An 8,427-nucleotide genomic window follows, 5' to 3' on the forward strand; every position below is an offset into this window, starting at 1 on the left:
GGTGGGACTAGTTGAGTTATGAATTCAGTAAAAGATAACTCTTAAAACACATCAAAAAATAAAATTATTCAGTTTCATTACATTTGGTTCCATATTGGTTTCAAGTTACTTCACACTGTGGATAATGTTACTTTCAAGCCATGGACAAAAATGATTTTCTGTTTGGTTCCATCCCAAACTAATGTTAGCATTTTAATAATTGAATTTGAAATTGAATTCTTTTGTTTACTGAAGCAGTGGTGGTTATATCACACGACTATAAATTACTTAGGCAGTAGTAAAGATGCTTCTATATAGTATTATACAAGACCCACAGTATTGTCTGTGCACTTTGTGAGAACAAAGGCCATTTATATTTTTTTCAGGTTGTTTGAGATTTTAACCTAATTTTAAAGCAAATGATTATTTTTATTACATACTACATACATTTAAAGGTATAAGAAATATATTTTCCTTGATTACACAAAATTCACTACAAAATATTTAAATATGGCTCTCTAAGAGCATTTCCACAATGACTGTCAAGTGAATAGAAAGCATTTTTCAAATTTTCAAGTGGAAGTGTAGAGGAAAGCAGAATGAAAGGTGACTGAGATCCAGCGTTTGGTGACTTGGCAAGGTCATCTAATTAGCAGGTTGTAGAGTTATGGACAGGACCCAGATTTTCTTGTCTGAAAATGCTGCAGATTAATGTATTCAAGGAAAGGAAGAAAATCTAATTATAGTCTAGATAATTTTATACCAGAAAACAATTGTAGAAACTTTTAAGTCTTTAAAACTCAGTTAGGTGTGTGTATGGTCCACTGGTATACAGCTTTGACACCTGTCTATTTCTGTACGTACCGTGTTCTACCACAACTCCAGGTTTGGGGCTCTTGCTGTTAGCAGCAAATTTCTTCTCACTTAGAATCACAAATCGAAAATAAAGTTCTAACCCTTCTCTCTTTTCCAGAGTTAGAGTGATACTGCATGTTTCTTCTTTTACTCTCCCCTCCTGAGGGTGGCTTAAAGGATGATAAGAACATTGCCAGGTAGACCTGATATAGGCTTGCCTTTTTCTGTTTCCCTTAATTTCATATTTAGCAGTGTATCAACAATTTGGGGAAGAAGTTCTTTATTAGTTCCCTTGGAAAACACACACACACACATCATTAAACCTCTCTGAACTCCCACCCACTGGGTCTTGGTGACCCCTCAGCTGGGTTTACTTGCAACTAGGTGTGCAGGTAGTGCTGCAGAACCACCAGGGGCTTGAGGTATCCCCCCATTCTCATCCAGGCTTCTAACCTGCTGTAATCCAACAGGTTCAGGTCCTGTGCTCAAGGCCATTTAAGCTTTTACCTATGATAATTTACATGTAATCAATGGAAGAATTATATTTTGAACACAATTTCTTATAGTTAATGACAATATGCTTTCCCAAAATTCATTTGAACTCCTAACTCCCAATGTTACAGCTTTGGAGGTGGGGCCTTTGGAAGGTAAGTAGGCTTAGATGAGGTTAGGGGGTACAGTTGTCAGGGCGGGATTAGTGCCCATGTAAGAAGAGACTAGAGTCTGCTTTCTTTCTTCTCTTTTCTCTCTACCTCCCCCAACCATTTGAGGACACAGCAAGAAAGCAGCCATCTGCAAGCCAGGAAGGGAGTCTTCACCCTACTCTAGGGATGCTGGCATTTTCACCTCAGATTCCCATCCAGAACTGTGAGAAATAAGTGTGTGTTATTTAAGACACCTAACCCCCCATGGCACTTTGTTATAGTAGCCTGTGCTAGGACATTGGTATAGGAGATTTTATATATATAATCTCATATATATATATATGTACATATATATATATATATAATTTATGACTTCTAAATATAAATTTTCAAAGGCCTGAATTTTTTTTGCAAATAAAAAGAATTCAAATACCTTCTATTAGACATTCCTATTCAATATTAGGGAGTTAGGGAACCGTTTCTGAGTCCTCAACTGAGTCCTCATCTAGTAACTTCCTAAACTAATAAAGGTCATTCATCAATTATTGCTTTCTAATTTAAGTGTAAATAATAACATTTTAAAAGAGTGGTCAACAAATAAATTGTCTTAGATATTTCAATATGCATATTTTACTATACAATAAAACTTGTCACTATTACATATGAAAAGAACGTGGACACATGGCTATATAATTCAAAGGCCACTATCACAAAAACTTGAACATTGAAGCAGTCTGTCTTTTCTACTCTGCAAAGTTTCAGGTCACCATATACAGTTTGAGCTTGAGCACTGACCCTCTACACAAAAAGATGAGGTATTAGGCAGAGTATAAATTTTCCACCTCATCCTCCCTCAAATTAGTCACTAAATAATACAAAAAATACAGTTAATTTATTTTTGATTGATGAATATAGAATCTAGTGTAGAGATCTCGAAGTCCCTACATAAATCCAATCACAACACAGCCCTGTAAAAAACACTCGGTTGACTCCATTTCCACGAGTTATTAAATCTAAACCTGCAAGGCAGGCAATGTAAAGGTATTTTTAAAAAGTAGATGTCACACAATTAATTGCTACATTGACTGAATTCCTATGATACAGAATTTCTATTAAAAACATTATATAGCATACTTTCTATTCATCTGCACAAAACACTCAGGGAAATAACCAATAACTTAATGATGACTGGCATGTATTTTTTTTTAATTGGGGAAACTAACATCTTTTTTTTCTTTTTTCTTTAACTATTTACATGTATTCTTATATAACAAGAACAACAAAACAAACCCACATACTTATAGGAAAATAAAATAATATGGATGAACATGTTACCAGTCTTGAAAAGGGAAGAAACACTTGGCCAAATAGAACATAAAGAAGATCCTCAAACTCTTCATACACACACACAAAATTGAACTACCATATTAACCTATGTTGAACAGATATCTGCTCACTATGTTGAACAGATATCTGTAATACTGTGTTGAAAAAGGTATCTGTAACACTATGTTGAAAAGATATATGCACCCCAATGTTCATAGCAGCGTTATTTATTTATTTATTTATTTATTAAATATTTATTTTCTTTTTTTTTTTAAGATTTTATTTATTTGACAGACAGAAATCACAAGTAGGCAGAGAGGCAGGCAGAAAGAGGGGAGGGAAGCAGTCTTCCTGCTGAGCAGAGAGCCTGATGTGGGGCTTGATCCCAGGACCCTGAGATCATGACCTGAGTCAAAGGCAGAGACTTCACCCACTGAGCCACCCAGGCACACAGCAGCATTATTTATAATAGAGAAAAAAACGGAATCAACCTAAACATCTATCAGTGAATAAGGAGATAAATAAGTTATGGTGTGTATACACGTGCGCGCGCACAGGAATATTATGTAGCCATAAAAAAGAAAGAAATCCTGTCATTTACAACAAGATGGATGAACCTTGATGGCATTATGCTAAGTGCAATAAGTCAGACAAAGACAAATACTCATCAGCAAAACAAAAAGGCAATCAAATGAATAGGAGATGATATTTGGAAACCATATATCTGATAAGGCATTAGTGTCCAAATTACATAAAGAATTTACACTACTTAATATAAAATATTTTAAAAATGGGCAGAGAACTTGAATAGACATTTTCCCAAAAAGACACACAGATGGCCAGCAGGTATATGAAAAAATGCCCAGCATCGCTAATTACCAGAGAAATGTAAATCGAAACCTTAATGAGATTTTAGTTCACACTTATCAGATTGTCTATTAACAAAAAGGCAAAAACAACCAGTGTTAGCAAGGATATAAAGAAAAGGGAATCCTTGAGCACTGTTGTAAAGAATGTAAATTTGTACTGCCATTGTGGAAAACAGTATGGATTCTCCTCAAAATTAAAAACAGAGTTATCATATGGTCAAGCATTCCACTTTTGGATATTTATCCAAAGAAATAAAAAACATCAGTTCAAAAAGACATAAGTGCATTGTAGCCTTATTTATAATAGCCAAGATATAAAAGTAACCTAAGGGTCCAATGATAAATGAATAAAAAATATGTATGTATATATGTGTGGATACACACACACACACACACAAATGCACCTTATTTATTGGACATATCTCATTCTTCAGTGCTCACTTTACTACACTTTGTGGATACTGCCTTTTCCACAGACTGAAGGTTTATGACAACCCTGAATCAAGCAAATCTATCATCAGTACCATTTTACCAATAGTATTTGCTCACTCCATGTCTGTGTTTTACATTTCAGTAATTCTTGTAATATTTCAAACCTTTTCATTATTATATTTTTATGGTGATCTATGATCAATGATTATGACTTGCTGAAACCTCAAATGATAGAAATTTTAATAATAAAGTATTTTAATTGTTATGTACATTGTTTTTAAAGACAATGATATTGCACATTTAATAATCTAAAGTATAAAAATAGCTTTTATATGGACTGGAAACCAGAAAAATAAAATTTGACTCACATTTTTGTGATGTTCTTTTTATTGCAGTGGTTGGAATTGACTTTGCAGTGTTTCCAAGATACGTCTGTGCAATGGAATATTACTCAGCCATAAAGGAGAAAGAAATCTTGCCATTTGTAACAACGTGTAGAGACTTAAAGGGCATTATCCTAAGTGAAATAAATCAGAGAACAGCAAATACGTATATGTGGAATCTAAACAATGGGACAAATAAACAAAATAAAACAAATTTAGCTACAAGGAACACATTGTGGATTACCACACCAGGGAGAGGCTGTGGGTAGACAAAATATATGAAGAGTATTAAGAGGTACAAATTTCTAGGAAAAAAAAAAAAAGAGAGAGAGAGAGAAAGAGACAAATACTGTATATTTTCACGTGTTGGAAATTTAAAAATAGATAAATCAATCAAGAGACAAAAGGAATTCATAGAAATGTATCAGATTTGTGATTACCAGAAATGGGAGTGGGAGTTGGGGGAAATGAAGAAAGGTGGCCAAAGATACAAATTTTCCATTACAAGTATGAGGGATGTAATGTACAATAAAAGTTGAGAGTAAATCTTATGAGTTCTCATCACAAGGCAAGGAAAAATCAAATTTTTTGTACCTATTCAAGATGATCAATGTCAACTAAAATTACTGTAATAATCATTTCATGGTATGTATAAGTGAAATCATAATGCTGTAAACTTTATTTATACAGTGTGTATGTCAATTACATCTCAATAAAACTGAGGATAAGACCTTTAAAGAATATTATTGATGGATTTGAGTACTGAAAACAAAGTTTTAGAGTTCTAAAACATCATAGAAAAGCGGTAAGATGATAAATAAGAAGCACAGATCAAACTAGGAAATTTTTTTTTATAAAACATATTAGTGAAGTGTTACTATCCATGATATATATGAAGTTCATATAAATTAGTAAGAAACATTGAATTCTACATAAAATAGAAAGATACACAAGGAAACAATGTGGAGAGCAAATAAAATTGGCCAATAAACTTAGAAATATATAATGGTTACAAATGAAGTAATATACATTTTTAAGTATTTTGCCTATCACGTTTGCTAAGAGTTGTAAATACGTACTGAAAATATATCATAGTTTTCAAACAAATTATGTTTAAGCATAAACTGGTACTATTTTTATAAGATATGTTTAGGCATAATTATAATTTTGTTTGCCATATAGTTTGACCCAGAATTTACATTTTCAGGAATCTATCTTAAGTCCATCAAACATGTGGAATAATTAGTATATTCATATGTTTATTTCAGCATTAATCATAGTAATTACAAGTTAATGTTAAAAATCACAGGAGAACTGAGCCTAGGTGGCTCAGTTGGTTAAGCATCCAACTCTTGATTTCAGCTTAGATCATATCTCAGGGTTGTGAGATCAAGCCATCCATTAGGCTCCCCAGTGGGCATAGAGCCTGCTTAAAATTCCCTCTCCTTCTACCTCTACTCCTGCTTAAAAAAACAAAAATCAGATATTATAGGTACTTGTCTTTCATGGTTACTGAGCCCAATATCCATTCTCCTTTTCTTCTTCTTTTTTTAAATAATAGAACATTGATAATTTTAGCTGGACACATGACAACCCAGTGAGGGATATTAGCAAGATTCCTACAATTCAAAATTGCTGTATGCTTAACTTTTGTCCAAAAAGATAGAAACAGATGAAGAATGTGACTTTCTAATAATTTCTGTAAAGAAAATATCCCCTATCCAATCACGTATTCTGACATTCAGTCTGAATTATATGTGGCATGATGACAGCAACATCCTAGGGAATGGTAGCACAACAATGGAGAAGATAACTCTCTCCCTCCAAGTCACCTGGTGCTTCAGAAGTTTTAGAAAAAAAAGAATGTGATATTATGTTTCTAAGCCATTGCTATCTAATCTCAGCATATAGCTCACATCTTAATTAATAGTTTTCTGTATTTTCCAAGTCATCTATAGTGAATACCTACACAGATAACACAAGTTAAAATTTTAAAGTAGAAAGAAGCCAAATATAAAATGGACAGAATTCATTAAACTAATGTTTTACTGCTGAAAGCTAGTGCTCTTAACTTTTAGGTATTTGGGTGCCTAAAAGTTTCTTAAAGCTTATTGCTGTAAAAATTATTTTATGTATGTAAGTAATATATATAGTATACTGACCTTATTTTTTTATTATTAACATATAATGTATTATGTGTCCCAGGGGTACAGGTCTGTGAATCATCAGGATTACACATTTTACATCACTCACCATAGCACATATCCTCCCCAATGTCCATAACCTAGTCACCCTATCCCCACCCCCACCCCCCACAACAGCCTTCAGCTTGTTTTGTGAGATTAAGAGTCTCCTATGGCTTGTCTCCCTCCCAATCCCATCTTGTTTCATTTTTTTCCTCCCTACTGCCCAAGAACCCCCCACCCTGCCTCTCAGATTCCTCACATCAGAGAGATCATATGATAATTCTCTGATTGACTTATTTTGCTTAGCATAATACCCTCTAGTTCCACACATATCATTGCAAATGTCAAGATTTCAGAGGTTTTTTTGATGGTTGCTACATATATATATATATAGAGAGAGAGAGAGTCACATCTTATCAAGATCAAAAGCTTTTGCACAGCAAAAGAAACAATCAACAAAACCAAAAAACAACTGACAGAATAGGAGAAGGTATTTGCAAATGACATATCATTTTAGTATCCAAAATCTATAAAGAACTTATCAAACTCAACACCCAAAGAATAAATAATCCAATCAAGAAATGGGCAGAAGTCATGAACAGACATTTCTGCAAAGAAGACATCCAGATTGCCAACACACACATGAAAAAGTGTTCAGTATCATTCGCCATCAGGAAAATACAAATCAAAACCACAATGAGATACCACCTCACACCAGTCAGAATGGCTAAAATTAACAAGTCAGGAAACGACAGATGTTGGCGAGGATGTGGAGAACAGGGAGTCCTCCTACACTGTTGGTGGGAATACAAGCTGGTGCAGCCACTCTGGAAAACAGTATGGAGGTTCCTCAAAAGTTGAAAATAGAGCTACCCTATGACCCAGCAATCCTACTACTGGGTATTTACCCTAAACATACAAATGTAGTGATCCAAAGGGACACGTGCAGCAATCTCCACAATAGCCAAACTGTGGAAAGACTCTAGATGTCCATCAACAGATGAATGGATAAAGAAGATGTGGCATAGTACACTGATTTTAAATGAATGCTTTATCTAGTCACATATATGTGAATAGAACAGAACTGGGGGAAAAGTAACATATGGTAGCCTTGTTGAATTAGCAGAAGATCCTCTATACTTAATAAAACAACAGAATAATGTTAGGGCTATATTTTTTTAAAGATTTTATGTATTTATTTGACAGAGAGAGACAGAGAGAGAGGGAACACAAGCAGGGGCAGTGGGAGAAGGATTAGTGGGAGAGGGATAAGACTTCCTATGGAGCAGGGAGCCAGATGCGGGGCTCCATCCCTAGACCTGGCGATCGTGACCTGTGCTGAAGGCAGGCGTTTAACGACTGAGCCACCCAGGCCCCCTAGAACTGTATTTCTGAGAGAAGCCCTGAATTTTAGCATCTTTTCAAATAGACATAGTTACAATGTATAGTTAAAATCATAAATTTGGATTAACTCTTCAGTCACAATCAAATGATCATAATACTAAAACCTAAATCATCAAGTTTGATGAAGATCAAAAAATAATTTAACACTGTAACTAGTACACATGGATCTCCATTAAGACTAGTTTTTATTATGATAATGCCGATTTAGAGATGGATATTAAGATTAAGTGACAGAAAAGAAGATGTATACCTGGGTATCTCTCAATGGAATTTGAGGTTAGAAAGTTAATGTGGACTAATTGAAAAGGACTAGATGGTAGTTAATAAATTTTCACTTATTCAGCTAGTC

At 34.2% G+C, this 8,427-nt stretch overlaps 1 pseudogene; it reads right to left on the minus strand.

Moving 5' to 3' along the window:
- Positions 1-772: 772 nt before the first annotated feature.
- Positions 773-1,268, minus strand: LOC101671575 (annotated as a pseudogene).
- Between the last annotated feature and the right edge of the window lie 7,159 nt (positions 1,269-8,427).

This window comes from Mustela putorius, unplaced genomic scaffold, assembly GCF_011764305.1.
Source record: "Mustela putorius furo isolate JIRA1106 unplaced genomic scaffold, ASM1176430v1.1 tig00000430_pilon_pilon_pilon, whole genome shotgun sequence".
NCBI lineage: Eukaryota > Metazoa > Chordata > Mammalia > Carnivora > Mustelidae > Mustela > Mustela putorius.